The sequence below is a fragment of the Rhineura floridana genome, chromosome 2, assembly GCF_030035675.1.
Source record: "Rhineura floridana isolate rRhiFlo1 chromosome 2, rRhiFlo1.hap2, whole genome shotgun sequence".
NCBI classification, from domain to species: Eukaryota; Metazoa; Chordata; class Lepidosauria; order Squamata; family Rhineuridae; genus Rhineura; species Rhineura floridana.
In genome coordinates, this window is record NC_084481.1 from 121,104,883 (window position 1) to 121,122,575 (window position 17,693).

The 17,693-nt window shown below is 41.5% G+C and overlaps 1 protein-coding gene across 1 annotated transcript in view; it reads right to left on the reverse strand.

Annotated features, from left to right (window-relative positions):
- Positions 1-17,693, reverse strand: part of DENND2B (DENN domain containing 2B) — a 236,710-nt gene that overhangs the window by 211,226 nt on the left and 7,791 nt on the right. The window lies entirely within an intron of this gene.

The following is a 17,693-nucleotide window of genomic DNA, read 5'->3' on the forward strand; positions in this document are numbered from 1 at the left end:
GTGTGGTCCCAACCTCTAATCATGCACATATTGAGCAAACCAGCTGTCTTTAGCCCTTTTCACATGTTAATCACTTTATTAGGGTTACACATGCTGAATGGGGATGGGGGGATTTGTTTCAGTTACCATTTAAAGGCAAACCTACCAAATTCACCTTTCTGAAACAATGTGCTAACTGAAACACAGCCATCCTTCAAAATTATCACTTCTCCAAATTTTGTAATGCAGTTCTTCAGCCAAGTAATGTGTACAAAAATGCATACACTAGGGTAAAGTGGGAAAATGCATTATATTATGGAAATACTGGCAAAAATGTAAGGCAAAATTGCATGCAAAAAGTGTACATAATAGAAGTTCATACTAATATACAGATGAATTTTCATGAGAACTTTCTTTTAAAAAATCACAAACTGATGTAGAGATCTGAACTTGAGTGGAAAAATAAGAAACCAAGAGAAATCAGATTTGATTGTTTTGCCTATCCTTACTCAGTGGAGCCCAGTTGTTGGTTCTGCCCCCTCTGCATCCATCTAGGGTTGCCAGGCTCAGGGCCTGAGATTGATCCTGTATCTTTAGGAGAAGAGAAAGTCAGCCAAGTGCACGTGTTCTTGCAACCCTGTAATAGGAGAAACCACAAGGTGGAATTCTCCCTTCCCCCTGCACAACTTTTAAAGATACAGAAGACCTCTTGGTTGCCAGGCCCGGCCTCAGGTCTTCTGTAACTTTAAAAGTTGTGCAGAGGGAAGGGAGAATTCCACCTTGTGCTTTTTCCCATTACAGAGTTGCAAGAACACCTGCACTTGACTGACTTTCTCTTCTCCTAAAGATACAGGATCAGTCTCAGGCCCTGAACCTGGCAACCCTAATCCATACATTGCCTACATGCAGCAGCTGCTTGTGCATAAGCTTTAGTCACATAGAACACATAGGACAGCTCTTCATATACTGGCTTCCTCCCTGCAGATGCACACAAACACCTGGACGCCCCGGAGGTCAGGCAGCAGTACAGTCCCTCCCTGGTCATCATGTGAAGTCCCTTTCATGTAATTAATGCATGAAGAGGGCGGTCAATTGCCAAACAGGCAAACTTACTGATATACATATCCCCCCGCCTTTTCAAAGTGTTGCATTTTAAAGAACCCCCCCCAAGGCCATTACCCCAAGGGGCAATTTTGCTCAAAATGTTTATACCTCAGATATTTTGACAGGGGTTTTTTTTTTAAGGATGATATCTTCTGCATCCATGGGAATCCTCCCCCCACTTTGTGGGCTGAAATAGCTGCAGCATCTTCCTCTGACCAGCTGCTGTAGTGAGGCTCAGGCTGGTAGGGTGTAGGCTTGGAATCCTCAGGTACCATGCAGCCATTTATTCCACCAAGTGGGAATCTCAGAATACCATGAACAAAGCAAGGCCACTGAGGGGTGTGACCTGTGGAGAGCTCTAAGGACCATATCTGGCCCCCAGGCCCGAGGTTCTCCATCCTTGTATTAAGGGCCCATCCATACCTAACCGCAAAATCCACATTTTCCATATTTAGTTGGTGGCCTTGAGATCCATACATGTCCTATTTGTGGTTGGATTTACATTGTGAAAATCTGATTTTCAAACATCCATATGTGTGGGCTTTAAAAAAAAATCTAAATCACTTTAGTATTGGCCACTCCCCTAAGTCCACCCCTTTTCAGTGATTGGTCCATAGCAGTGGTTTGCTTTTTGCACACTTTTTCAGAAAAGCACATAAATGTATATATTTTTTTACATTCCCAAGCATGCGCAGGTTTGTAGATGTGCAAAAGGGCAAAGTTAATGGAACCCCCCCAAGTGCAAGCAAAATAAATGTCTGGGCTGTTGCATATAACATAATGCATACTAAGGATGGGAGCCACTGGTTAATCCCGATTCCATTAAATTCGTTGAACTAGGAGGCAAATCCCTTTCCATATTTGATTTGTTTCCCACTATTTCCTGTTGTTACTTTTGAAAGAGCTTTCATTCTGCTCAGTGCACCCACCAAATCACCTCTTCATGCCTCCTCCTCCTAAATTGTATTGGATCCTCTATCGCCCATTATGGGAGAAAGCAAGAGATTGTCTTTCGTTCAGTTTCAAGTTAGCAAAGGAAGGACCCAGATTAGTTAGTTTCAGGCTTGAAGAAAAAGAACACAATTTACAGCGCGTACACTCACATGGACAAGCACACACAAACATACAGAGAGAGAGAGAGAGAGATCTGGCTGTCTGCCTTTTTGATGTTTGGCTCCCCTTCCCATCCCCATCAGCTGTTGGGCAAGAAAAGAAGGGTTTTGCTTGCTGTTGGATCAAGATCAATGCCACATTAAAGTACTAGAGCTTGTTCCTTGCCTCCCCTTTCCCCCTATCAGCCCAAGGAAACTCAGGTAAAAACCTGCTCCTTTAAACTGTTTTCAATGAATTGTTTGTGTAATATCACCAAGTAGCTTTTAAGTGGAAATATTATTCATTAAACATTTGATTTTACGTTTGATCACAAAATAGTAGTTTACATGTGATAGAAGAAGCCAGAAGGAGGAAGTACCCCAGTTCAGTACCAGAAGCAGGACTGAACTGTAAGAAGAAGGAGGTGGCGTGGACATGGTGGATCCAACTTCAGCACCAGAAATGCAACTGGCTTTTAGGGGGGAAGGAGACAAGGAGCGTGGCATATGACAGAGGAACGTCCATGGACTGTCTATTGCAGGAAAGTCCGCGGCATTGCATCCGAGCACACGGCCATTAATGTGATTGATTAGCAATACAGGAAAGCAAATCTAATGTGGATTTGTGAATGCAAAAATACATACTAGCTTGCAACATCATATGGACAATGGTGAATTAATGAGGACACAAAGCAATAACATTGCAGATTATACAGTCGTATGGATGGGCCGTGTGGGAAAAAGAGATCCCTTCGCTGTTGCATGGACACACAAGTCTTTGGAAAATGACAATGTCATGGGCAATTTGTTTCTTCTAGCATTTGCCCTCCTACCTAACTGGACCCACAAGCAACAGGTCTCACAGATTAGAGTGCACAGCCTTCCTCTACACAGGGAATGAGCTCCTTGCATCTTCAACCTGATCTCTCTCCTCCTCCCATCCCTTCTCTGCTTTAACATTGACAACCATAATAGTTCTTCATACGTGAAGAACTAGATTTGACACCCAAGCTTCTTTATACAACACTCAAAGGAACTGTTTAGGAGGCAACTGTGGCCTTATGGAAGTAGCCCCAGCTTGCAGGAATATTCCAGCTCTGCAGTCTTTAGACAAAGCTAGTTTGTTATTTATTATCATATATGCTGTGCAGCCATTTTGAATGATGCCAAGAATCCGTACCATTACACTGGGAGTCAAATTGCCACTTTTTAAGATGGCAAACTATGGATAGTTCAGCCACTTATTGCATCAGCAGGGCAGAATAAATAAGCTAGTAAGAATCTGATGGAAACTAAAATGCCATGATGAATGTCTGGCCAGACTTGGGAAGGGCCACAGTTGAGTAGTAAAGGAAATGCTTTGTATCCAAAAGGTCCACATATCCCCACCCACATAAGGTGCCAGCATCAATCCATATCAGGTAGTAGGGTTGGGAAGGAAAAAGCACCATCTGGAACCTGAAAAAGCCACAGTTGATCAGATTAAGCAATACTGTTGCACTCATCCTGCTTCTCTATAGCGAGACGTTTCAGAGCTGTAGCATTTATCTGGGTTTAGGTCACTGAAGACTTATTGGCTTTTGTGATATTCGCATTTATTTACAAATATACAGATTGAGCATAGGTGGAGGTACATCTTAAATCTCCAACAGCCAAAGTCCTTTGCTCTCACATCAGATATTTAAAGGGATAACCAGCACCCTAAGCTGCTTACAGAGCTCAGACTCAACTATCTACTTCTGGATCCTTCTTACTCTCTCAAACTGCAGTCTCCCTTCACACACAAAAGGTCTGTCTTTTGATCCCTTTCAAATGGCTAATTCCTAATTATATAGAAAACTTAAGGGAAATGGTCTAACAATCAGTTCCTATGGAAACTCACCTGCTGTAAACACATGACTATTTGTCAAGTTCTAGGCTCTGGACAGGTATTGCATTTCAGGCAAGACACACTCACAAACAGTCATAATGGTAGATAGCTTATATTTACAAAGTAGTGGCAGAGGAAAGTTCCCTCTTTGGCAACATTGCCCTAAAATGGCATTAAATTGATGGCATTTTATGGACTGTACTGCAACCAGTAAAAAATTGCAATGCTTAATTTAACCCACCAAAGTGTGTATGTGTGTGGGGATCTTGATACATCAATCTTGCAAAATATACTGATATTATTTATTTTGAGAAATAACTTACAACAATATAGTGTAACTTGATCCATAACCATTTTTCTAGTTGCTATGGACAGATGCATAAACATTACGAATGGGCAATACTAGCAATTTTGGGGGGGGGGAATAAGGAAGAAACAGCCTTCAAAGTGGTGCTTGAAAGTAACAATTTATTCTATAAATATTTGTTGAAACTGGTAGATTCTCCTTTGCCCCAATGATGACCATTGGTTGAAAAACATTTGTACCAACCTTCAGATAATGAATTGCTAATTTCAAGATAAAGGTTACCTCTCCGCCGCCCCCCTCCCGCTTTTTAGTGCATTCTCTTTCTCCAACACTGTTTGGGAACAATTTCTACTAAAATAAAATGAGCAGAAAGAAGGAAGGGGACAGAAGACCAGGCTATCAAGGGTGGTTTTATCAAGGGTGGTTTTATCAAGGGCAATACCACTCCTGTTTAGGGGAAGATTCAGCCTCCCTTTCTACTTTCCTCTCTTTGTGCCATTCCATATCTTTAAGCTCAACAAGGCAGTAGATGTGTCAACAGAAATCATCTATGCACTTAAAATGAAAGTGCCCATCCACAGCAAAACTCTCAGCAATGTCACAGCACACAGACGGTAGCAGCATAAAGGATACAGTGGCTTCCAAATCAAATCCAGGGTGGGATCTTAATGATTTTGCCCTCTGAGAAGCAGCTTTCTGGATAAACTGAGCATTAATCTGAAGTGTTTATCTCAGAATTGCAGTCTCATGTGCTTAAAGAAAGAATAATTATCCACAGCCTGGCAATGTATTCTGGAAAATATTAACAGTGGAACAAATCTTCACTCTTATTTCACATCATTAACTGCTACTAAGCATATGGAGCAAAACTATCAGTAGGTCAGGTTTCTCAATGGCAAAAGCAGAAAGACTAGGAAGATAGAGCAACTAATTTTCCCCAGACTACTTTTATTGGCCTATTTATTATCCATTTTCTCTCCCTCTCAGAAACATTTTGAGGTAAAGAGCATTTTTTCCCTGGGAAAATGTTATGCATTTATGAGTCCTGGGCTTAAATTTCATTTTCCCATGTTAAAAGCAGCATGTATAAACAAAATACAGAAAAGATGCTACTATTATCTATGAAAAGATGCTACTATTATCTATATCTCATGGATTAAAAAAAACTCATCATAATTTAGATTGTACCCCACTTTCCCTTAATAACTTTTTAAAGTTTGGAACTTAGGGAAGATGAAGAGCAAAACAACAGTGGGAAGGAAAGGCCTTATATGTGCACACGTACAGACACAAAAACATAGACACTTCTCTGGAGGGCTGTCAAGCCACCTTACTACTGCCATTAAAGCTGATTTATTGTCCCCCCAAATTTTTAACTTTTAATATCTCCATTTCTGCTGATGGGTTTGTCTTCTCTAGATTTGTATTATACTTTGGACTGTTTATAAAATTTATATAAGTTATTCCATTGAATAATCATCTTGAGTCTCTTTGGAACGGAGAGGCAATAGGTTTTTTAAATTAGTAAACCAAAACCACACAAGTAAGGCTTCAAACACAAAGCAACCGTATAAAGTCTCTGTCTGATACAAATGCAAAATCATACTGCCTGCCAACTCTACTGCTTTCTTGGTAAGCCACAAGTCTAACTTACAAGAAGTGGTAGATGCAATCAGCAGACAAGACTGATCTGACCTTGATTGTGCAGGACAGGTGATCAAAAGCCAAGACTAGAGCATTCAGATGTGCTTATTGCATTCTTCCACTTCCTGCAGGTTAGCCCCATGGCTTACTGGGTACATGATACAGTTGCCAGATATACTTTCTCCAATATACTTGGCTTAGACATGAATGTAAGACTTTCCCTTCCAGTCTGGTTTATGTGCATCAGCTTTAATTTCTCATCTGTAAAACAGAAATAACAGTGCCCTATCACATAACAAGATTACAGAGGAATGTACACTAAAGGTGCAATCCCGTATCCACTTACCTGGTAATAAGTGCCAATGAACTCAGTGGGACTTATTTCTGAGTAGACATGTGGACAATTGTGCTTTAAAATCACGAGTATCCTGACTGTTGGAGCTGAACAATTGGAGGCCTGCAGGCAGGCATTAAAGGAATATAGAGAACAACTTATCTTCTCAGCTGAAAATGTTATGATCGAGTCGCAGCTAAACACCGCATTGATCATAGTATCAGAGGACAAGGATCTTGGAATCCCCAAGCAGATATAGGAGGATAATGAGGATAGCACAAAATGCCAGAGGCACCCAGCAGGAGCGTGCCAGAGGTTCTTTTGATTCCATGAGGAATTTTCACTGGCACCCATATTTTTAGCTCCCAGAGGATTCCAGCTATTGGGAACATATCACTTCATCCTCTGTGTAGAACTAGAGCACTACCCTTACCCCACTCTGAGTCATAGAATCATTGAGTTGGAAGAGGCCTATAAGGCCATTAGTCCAACCCCCTGTTCAATGCAGGAATCCAAATTCAAGGATACCTGACAGGTGGCTGTCCAGCTGCCTCTTGAATGCCTCCAGTGCTGGAGAGCCCACCACCTCCCTAGGTAATTGGTTCCATTGCCGTACCGCTCTAACAGTTAGGAAGTTTTCCTCATGTTTAGTCAAAATCTGGCTTCCTGTAACTCAAGCCCATTATTCCATGTCCTGCACTCTGGGACGATCAAGAAGAGATCCTGGCCCTCCCCTGTGTGGCAACCTTTTAAGTATTTGATCAGTACTGCCCTTTCAACCCAAAGAGGGCATAAATTGGCCTCCCATTGTCACTTTATACATGGCACAAATTAGTCCAGGCTGAAGCCTCAAATAGACACCAAAGAGCTCAACTAGTGGCTTAGCAATGGCTCTTAGTGTGAATAAGGCAGACATGGAAATACATACACATGGCTGTCCCATCACATTTAGTTTGGCTGTATGCTCTGCAGCACAGATAGAGCTTATAAGGGAGAAGACTGACATAGCATACAGAGAGAGCTCACAACACATCCAGAGTGTGTTGATACACAAGTCTAACAAGCCATCAGTCTTGCCCCTGCCCACATACTCCTTTCCTGGCCTCCTGTTCTGCCTGTAAATCATCCGAGGCACCTGGTGGCAGGGCCTGTGTAAACTTGAGGAGGAAAAAGAGGCCATGAGCTAGCAATAGGGAAAGGGTAGAGAAGAGATAAGACTGACAGGCTTCAGTCAAACTAGCATTAAATCACTGGTATGTTCAGTCATAAGAATGTAAGAAGAGCCCCGCTGGATGAGAAGCCTGGAAACAGGACATAAACTGAACAGCGCTTTCTCCCCTGTAAGAACATAAGAACATAAGAAGACCCTGCTGGATCAGGCCAGTGGCCCATCTAGTCCAGCATCCTGTTCTCACAGTGGCCAACCAGGTGCCTGGGGGAAGCCCGCAAGCAGGACCCAAGTGCAAGAACACTCTCCCCTCCTGAGGCTTCCGGCAACTGGTTTTCAGAAGCATGCTGCCTCTGACTAGGGTGGCAGAGCACAGCCATCACGGCTAGTAGCCATTGATAGCCCTGTCCTCCATCAATTTGTCTAATCTTCTTTTAAAGCCATCCAAGCTGGTGGCCATTACTGCATCTTGTGGGAGCAAATTCCATAGTTTAACTATGCGCTGAGTAAAGAAGTACTTCCTTTTGTCTGTCCTGAATCTTCCGACATTCAGCTTCTTTGAATGTCCATGAGTTCTAGTATTATGAGAGAGGGAGAAGAACTTTCTCTATCCACTTTCTCAATGCCATGCATAATTTTATACACTTCTATCATGTCTCCTCTGACCCGCCTTTTCTCTAAACTAAAAAGCCCCAAATGCTGCAACCTTTCCTCGTAAGGGAGTCGCTCCATCCCCTTGATCATTCTGGTTGCCCTCCTCTGAACCCCCTCCAACTCTATAATATCCTTTTTGAGATGAGGTGACCAGAACTGTACACAGTATTCCAAATGCGGCCGCACCATAGATTTATACAACGGCATTATGATATCGGCTGTTTTATTTTCAATACCTTTCCTAATTATCGCTAGCATGGAATTTGCCTTTTTCACAGCTGCCGCACACTGGGTCGACATTTTCATTGTGCTGTCCGCTACAACCCCAAGGTCTCTCTCCTGGTCGGTCACCGCCAGTTCAGACCCCATGAGCGTATATGTGAAATTCAGATTTTTTGCTCCAATATGCATAATTTTACACTTGTTTATATTGAATTGCATTTGCCATTTTTCTGCCCATTCACTCAGTTTGGAGAGGTCTTTTTGGAGCTCTTCGCAATCCCTTTTTGTTTTAACAACCCTGAACAATTTAGTGTCGTCAGCAAACTTAGCCACTTCACTGCTCACTCCTAATTCTAGGTAGTTAATAAACAAGTTGAAAAGTACAGGTCCCAATACCAATCCTTGAGGGACTCCACTTTCTACAGCCCTCCATTGGGAGAACTGTCCGTTTATTCCTACTCTCTGCTTTCTGCTTCTTAACCAATTCCTTATCCACAAGAGGACCTCTCCTCTTATTCCATGACTGCTAAGCTTCCTTAGAAGTTTTTGGTGAGGTACCTTGTCAAACGCTTTTTGAAAGTTTAAGTACACTATGTCCACTGGATCACCTCTATCTATATGCTTGTTGACACTCTCAAAGAATTGTAATTCCCAGCTACTGGTATTCAGAGGGATAGTGCCTCCAATAGTTGAGGTAGACTATAGTAGACCGTTGTAACTAGTAGCCGTTTTGATAGCCTCCATTAATTTGTCTAATCTTAAAGACATTCAAGTGGATAGCCATTACTAAATCTTGTGATAGTGAATTCCATAGTTTAACTATGCCCTGTGTAAAGAAATACTTCCTTTTTGGCTGTGCCAAATCCTCCAACTTTCACCTTCATTAGATGGTCCCAAGTTACAGTATTATGAGAGAGGGAGAAAAACTTCTCCATATCCACTTTCTCCACAACATGCATAATTTCATTCCAGTGGTGAAGGCAAGCTCAGACTGAGACCATTGGTGCCATTAGGTGCAGATTTTGGGGGGCTCTGTCAGAGGGGCACAGCCTGGGGGGGCAAATGACTCTAAAGCCATAGCAAATGATGGGGCCATCGAGATGACATACAAACCAGTATCAACACTCAACATGTGAATACCAGGGCTGACATTGGTAGCCGCAGCATTCCTTTTTCTTTCCTTAAAACCATTTACCTAAGTCAGGTGGCCATGCACTGCACAATGAAGCTTCAACTGTGCCTGCTATTTTCATTTTCCCTGAAATGCTAGTGGGGGAAGCAGAATAAACAATCAGGACAACATTGGAAAGTGGTAAGAAAGGAGCTGACTGGCCAGAGAAAGTGGGGGCAGCACCAGAGGGAGAAAAAGTGGTGGAGCGGCCAGGTTAAGGTGGGGCAGGTAGAGAAAAGGTACCTTGCCCAGGGATTCCACAAGCCTAGCAATGCTCCTGACTGAGACTGAAGAGTGACCTTGACTCAGTGGTAGAGCAACTACTTTGCATGCAAAGGGTCTCGGGTTCAATCCCTGTCATCTCCAGGTAAGGCTGGGAGAAAATCACTACAGCGCTCCTGCCAGTCAGTGCAGACAATACTGAGGGAGATGAACCAAATGGTCTGACTCAGTATAAGGTAGATTCCTATGCGCCTATCTCAGAGTCCTCTTTTTGTATTATGTGTGTCATCTCCCAGGGGCATTGCAACAAAGCTAACTTTTATTTCATTTTGCCAAAAGGAGGTAATGCTTCTAAGCATTTCAGTCACAAATCACTAGCTTGAATCCCATCATTAGCAGTGCAGACAAAATGGAGGATCTGGCCATAGATGTTTGGGGCATAAAGTAAAAAAAAAAAGTATCCTCAAAAGAGCTATGGGGTTTGATAACATTATCATGCTACACTACTCTCTTTGTTCCTTTTGTCTATCCTTCTCCACCGGGCAACTGACCTCAAATAAGATCCATCTTGCGCAGTGGGAAAAATACTGCTTGATAAGGTTTAGCTTTTCATTGGACTAAGATCACTGCAGCTATCTATCAAGGAACAAAATGAGCAAATGCTTTCAAAAAGGTCTCTCTGCAACCTAGAGGACTGATATGATGGTGCTTTGCAGAGAACATCCCAATTAGAAGTCAGATAATTAGGTACTAGACAGAGTAACTATAATTAAATGTAAACAGGATCTTAAAAGAGGTTGAATGCAATTCATTAATTATAGGGGAGGGACACTCAGTAGCTGGATAGACAATCCAAAATGTGCACTTCAAAATATTCACCACAGTGCAGGATGATAGTACCAGTAACAACTTATACAGTAAATAGTAACTGCCTGCCAGTTTTGTGCCTAACCATATTTTATTAGCTGGGGCTGTTTTCAAGATTTGTTTATGCTTTCAAACTTTAAATGGAATTTTTAAAAAATCCGTATTTCAGATCATGATAGTCAGTCTCATTTATCCTCTTGGGACTGGCATGACCAAGATGTATTAGATTCTATGACCTCTGTTACATTAGGCAACAATATGAGTAGTATCATATGTCACTCCTTCCGATTTTCCAAATCCAAGAGTTTGTGAAATCATATACAGCTCACTGAAATGAGCTTCAAAACCCACAAACTTCAGGGATGAAGTCAAATGCCTGAATCATATGGCCACTGTGATTGAAATGCTGGCACCAAGTTTCAAGTGTTTGTTTTGTTCATTGAAGCTATTTAGCCCAGCTCTCTTTTCCTCTATGAAAACAAATCAATTACAGTGAGATTGTCACCAAATAGGGGGTGCTGGGAAACTACAATGGAGACATATTGTCCAGTTCTATGTATGTTTATTCAGAGGTAATTCCCACTTACTTCAATGGAACTTAGGACACTTCCAGACTGTCATCATTTATGGATGGTATTAAATCACACATCAACAAATTCAGACTTTGCAGTTAAAGTTAATTTGGAGCTCTTGCACAGCAAACCTGCTTCCACCCCAAATCAGACTTTTTGTGATAAGGAAAGTAATGGGAAAATGCACTGGAAAGTATGGGATAACATTTGCTTGATGCAATGTCATCTAACCTTTCCATAAACAAATCAGGATGAATGCTCAATAAAGAGTTCATCTGGAAGCAACCATACACCCAAAGCAAGCGAGCACAGAGTTAGGGATTGTCTCCTTTTTACAGAAGATCACAACTTCAAGAACATAACAGGTAGTTTCACAGAAGTGTTACATGTGTGCAAAAGAAAAGTGAACTTTATTAACCAAATGATGGGGCTGTCAGGGTGGCAAACAGACACTGTATTAAGGGTACCTCAAAAAGAGTATTGTAGAGCAGAAAATATTCAGAAAAGGACAACCAAAATGATGAAGGGGTGGAGCAACTTCCCTATGAGGAAAGGCTGAAACGTTTGGGGCTTGTTAGTTTAGAAACAAAGGCAATTAAAGGGTGACATGATAGAGGTGTATATCATTATGCATGATGAGGAAAAAGTGGACAGAGGGTCTCAGTCTCTCTCTCTCTCTCTCTCTCTCATACAATGCTGGGACTACCCAATGAAGCTGAATGCTGGAAGATTCAGGACAGACAAAAGGAAGTACTTCTTCACACAGCGCATAATTAAAACTATGGAATTTACTCCTGCCTCCAGTACCAGAGGCAGTATGTCTCTGAATACCAGTTGCTAGGAATCTCAAAGGGAAGTAGGGTTGCCAGGCTCAGGGCCTGAGACTGATCCTGTATCTTTAGGAGAAGAGAAAGTCAGCCAAGTGCAGGTGTACATGCAACACTGTAAGGGGAAAAACCACAAGGTGGAATTCTCCCTTCCCCCTACACAACTTTTAAAGATACAGATGACCTCTTGGTTGCCAGGCCCAAAGGCAGAGAAATCACATCTAGATGTCTGCAGGTGGGATCTGCAACAAAATGTTGCAGTGTGGAATTGTTCCAGTCAGCCAGCCGTGACCTCCTCCAGGATACGCCATTCCATTCTGCTTCCATGTAGTTCCTGACCCCTTGCCACTAAGTACACTCAGTCCCCATTAGGCTGTGTTTTTCTCCTGCTGAGGGGTCCCTTAATTTTTTCCTGTGCTTCTGCAAACCTTGGGATTCTCCCAGACTTGCTGTTACCTCCATTTTGTGTGTGGATTATTATTTATTAGATTTATATCCTGCCTTTCCTCCCAATATGCCATTTTCATTACTACATAAGGATCCACATTCACCTCTAAGAACAGCCTGCTGAATCAGGCCAATGGCCCGTCTCATCCAGCATCCTGTTCTCACAGTGGCCAACCAGTTGCCCATGGGAAACCCGCAATCAGGACTTGAGGGCAAAGAGCACTCTCCCATCCTGTGGTTTCCAGCAGCTGGTATTTGGAAGCATATTTCCTCAGCCTGCGGACCTCAGAAATAAAGAGAACGATCAGCATTCATCAGACTGTCTCTGAGTTTTCAGATATTTACAAAATTCATCTGGGACTGTCAACATTCCCCACATTTCAGATATATACCATGTCGTATGGTAGACATGTACCTTTTACAGATTCTATTACTGAAACAGCTGCACCTCAGTGACAGATTATGCTCACCCTGTATCTGCATAGAACACACATATCATTATCATCCTTACTGTTATTAGCATTTATTGCCCATCCTTCACCCAGGGGTCTCAGGGTGGGTTACAACAACCTTAAAATACAGTGTTAAAAACATGTATGATGCCCTAAATCCCTCGTTTTCCTCTCTGGCACCCCATTCCAACAATTTCTCCCACAAATAAACCTCTGAATTGGACAATATCTATTTTAGCATTATGCTGATTAATTCTGAACTATTATTAACTTCAGAAATATGATTTGTGGGATAAACATTTCTCTGTGCTTTCTGCCTCTCCCTCGCTCACGCTCTATTTCTGTTTCCATTAATCTGATATTTAGCCCTTGCAGCAATTCTCCTGCCAAACTCAGTAAAATGTGCAGAGATGCAGTGAGCTTAGTTCAGTACATAAGGAAGCTATCCTTACAACAAGGCTCTCTGGGGATCTCTCTTTTGGATATGAAGTCATTTTCTTTCTCATCCCCTGCCCTATACAAATATAGCATTGCTCCTTTCTGTGCTGCTTCCAGACCTGCTGTGTTGGCTATGTTCTGCTATGAGATTTTTCTTATTGTTTTATTTTGGAGACTGTCTTAATTTCATGTTCCTATCCCCCCCCTTCCAATTGTCTGCCTGCAATCATTCCTTGCTATGTAACTCCTTCTGATTCTGGAGGTCAGTTATCATTGTGGAAGCTTCCTGGCAAATAATGATTGGCTTCATGCTTTCTCTCTCTTCTATGGCATAGAATTTAATGCTTGATTTCAATTTGGTAATTTGCCCTACAGTTATCGAATTGAAGATATGGCTTGTGACTCTAACCTTTAACTATGAGAATCAATGAGAAAACAGGAATATTTGTTATTATTGATTAAATCTATATCCTGCCCTTCTTCTGAATGGGAGCAAACAGATGATAAAGCACTAAAAAAATCTTTAAAACATCTTTGTAGTTTCTCTGATATTCCTAGGAACTCTATACTGGAGGTAGTGAGCACTGTGCCTTCAAGATACTGTTGGACTCTTAACCTCTATCAGCTTCAACCAGCATGCCCAATCATCAGGGATTATGGGAGTTGTAGTTCAACAACCTCTGTAGAGCATCATATTGTTTACCCCAGCTCTCTACAAAGACTTTCTGCAAAGGTGATCTGTAGCTGTGGTATCAGCTATGCACTTTTTGGATTTATTCACCAAACTCAAGGCCACACTCCAACACTGAAAGCACTTTCATGTAGGAAAACACTTGTAAATTATGTCTAATGTACAAGGACTTAGCTGTGTCTATATATACTTGGAAGCCATGTTCATGCAGCAAACTAGCCAGATGTGGATGGCCACATGATCTACTTCACTCTTTCTAGCATGAACTTGCCTGAAGTAGGAATCAGCCATTAGTGGAGAATCCAGCACACTACACATTGCCCCTCTAAGCACTAATGGAGAGGAAACTGTTTTGATTTACTCCTAGAGAGGGGGGCAGAGAAAAGCACAGGAAATACCATAAGACGGCAATTTTTCCCCAGGCATCCACAACTCTTGTACAGTTTAACAAAGAGAAAAAGAAATGGAAATTCAGCAGCAAGCTGCAATCCCATACTAAAAAGAGATGATACAATAGCAACTACTCTAGAACCTTTTTTTTACATTTCACCAGAACAGACTTGAAGGACAATTGTTATCCAATCTTCTTGGTATGACATTGTTGCTATTATTACTATCATTTCAACTCACTTTTAAAACAATTGAAAGCAAATAATCATGCTGATCAGAACTCTTCATTCATTCTTAAGAACTATTTGTTCTCCATAGACGTAACAATATGAAACAGAGAAAGCCTCTCAGAGTATTTTGCTAGTGAAACTTCCTGCTGTAAACAGAAACAGCTCTTGCATATAAAATTCTCACTACTTGCTCCATTTTAGTCTTGTTTGCAAGCCATCAGTTTATTTATGCTTGTGACCATTCACAGCAACTATTATTTTAAAATATATACTGCTTTGTAAAAGGCCTGTTATAACCCAATCCAATGCATGCTTACTTTGAAGTAAGCTGCACTGAATTCAGGGACACTTTCACTCAGGAAAATATGCTGAGGATTGCAGCCTTACATTCACAGCATTTTCCACAGTGGAAGGCACTCTAAGGTAGCAATCTTAAGCATGCTCATTAAGAAATATGTCCCATAGAATATATATTGGCTTGCTTCTGAGTAGACATGGTTAGGATTTCACCATGAATATGTCTTCTGTGACAGAGACAATAAAGATTCATTAAGACAATGAATCCTTTTTAGGTGTAAAAAAAATAATGCCAAGCAGACCTCAAGAACTTTAATGAGATACTTCTACGAAGACACTGAAAAAAGGAATAGACAGAGCTACACACAAGGTGGTTTCACAGTGAGCTGGTTAAGACATCATTATATACCATGACTTATCATGATGGGAATGAGAGGCAGTGAACCTGGGGCTCACACGTTACCCCCTTCTCTCTTCCTCCAGTGCAGCAGCAAGGAGATCAGAAGCTTTTGATTCCACTTCTGATTAAATGGAGTTTATTATTTCATACATACCCAATAGACTGTGGTTACTCTTAACTATGGTTTGTTTGAAACAAGCCAATGGCAAACCATGGCAAACCACTGTAATATTATCCACAATTTAAGGTTTGGATGTAATGCTAAACTGAGGCTAATCAAACACTGAAGTGAAAGCTTCCAATCTCCTTCTTTTGGCTATGCCAGAGGAGGGGATGGGAGAACACACGAGCCCAAGGCAAGCTAAAGTTCATTCTCATCACGATGGTTTATTGTGATGCCCAAATTGGCCCAATACCATGAAAGACAACACAAATTGCATGCTTTAGTTCAAATATTTGCTTTCCATTTTGGAAATGAAACAATCATAAAAATGTTCACACACCTGACATTTTTCAATCTCACTTTTAAAACAGATGTTATGAGAGGCAGCAGCTCACAAGCCATGGGAATACATTCCAAGTGCAGACTTTTGATCACCTGCAGACTTTGATCAGCTGAGATGGACCCCAACACTAGTTCCAGAGCAGGAGCAGCATTAACAATTGATCTAGCTGCAGCTCAGCTATATTGATAAAAGGGAGGGGTGCTGTGCTGGTGTGGCACAAACACAGAGAGGACAGTTCCCCATCAGAGGATATTATAGGCCTTTCTAGCTTTGGGAGCAGTAACAGAAGGGACATGTTCTTGGTGACCAGGGCCTAGCTAGTTGACACAGTTCCACTTGTCTGGAAAGGGATTGTGTTTCATTGTGGCAATGTACATTATTGCTTGTATAGTTAAAGATAGCCCATGGAAGAGGACTGCTTGACTGCAATACTTAAGACGCTTAGACCTGAGTAATCTTATCAATATCAACTGTTTGCATTGTGGCCACTTTAGGCAAGTGCTTTCTCTCTATTTTAACAGACAGACAACTTTTATTTACAAATTTATTCAAAGTACAACACAGAGATTCTGCCATTCTTTCCTAAAAAACTAGGGCCACAAAGGCCTTTCCTCGTCCATCTTTAGACCCTGCCACTTACTGGGACCCAATGGGGATAGCTTCACTTCCACTTTTCTAGAGTAATACCAGCCAGCTTTCCCCCAGTAGACTCTAGCATATCCTTCCTTAGCCCTCCACATATATTGGACTACAAAATCCATATGCCCTCCACATATTTTGAACTACAATTCCTATCATCTGTGACCACTGGCTATGCTGCTTGGGACTGATTGATGGGTTGCTTCAGGCAACCATATATTCTTTACCTTATAATGGGTGTCTATAAAAATTATCTTAAAACAACTTTACAAAATCTGCATATTATCCAGACTTTATAGCTAATTCCATCATAACATTTTGCAAGAATAAGGCCATGGAAAATTGTAGCTGTGAAATTACTGTTTTCTTTGGCTGTCCTAGATTAATTGGTTGAATTGATCCCACCCATATCTGCAACAACAAGATAGCCACAGTTTTGAAAACCAAATGCCTCCCATGCCCTGTAGACAAGGAGTTCATATTCTCAGTAGGTAGCAAAGTAGCAAAAGGTTCAAACATTCTTCCCAAGGTCTGAGCTAATCTTCTGAAGCAAGCTTGTCCATGGGCCTTGGCAAGATCCTTACTGAAGTTTAACGTTCCTGTGAGTGTTTACAAGTTGAGCAACTGAGGCCAAGGGAAGAATGCAAATATTTGGATTTAATTCTCCTGAATTCTTCCATAGCCAAATTGCCAACTCCAATGCAACCACCAAGTAAAGAAAGGCAAGACAGCTATGTCATGCCATGCCATTTTAAAATATAATGCTGTCTGAATAGTGATGTCCTCTATATGGTTTATGGCTCATGTTGTATCTACCCCACTCCACAGCTGTGGCAGCAGCAGCTAGACCTGGGTTCTTATCCAATTCAACACACAAGATGGCCATGTGTTCTACTTTAAAGAGGACAGTCCTCTATTTGAAGGACTCCTCTCTTTGAAGGACTGGCTGGTCCAAGTCCATTTTAAACATAAAGAACTGGAAAGGGAGAGCAGTGGGGGCTTTGAAGTTGCCATCACCAACAATACCTAGACAGTTGACTGAGCAGGCACACAGATCTGGTCACAGTCTTCCCCACTGTGGTGGAAAGCACTGTATTTCTATATAAATAATAGTATTTATTTCTATATTTGCATATATTAGCAAATGCACATTTTATGCAAAATCTCTTCT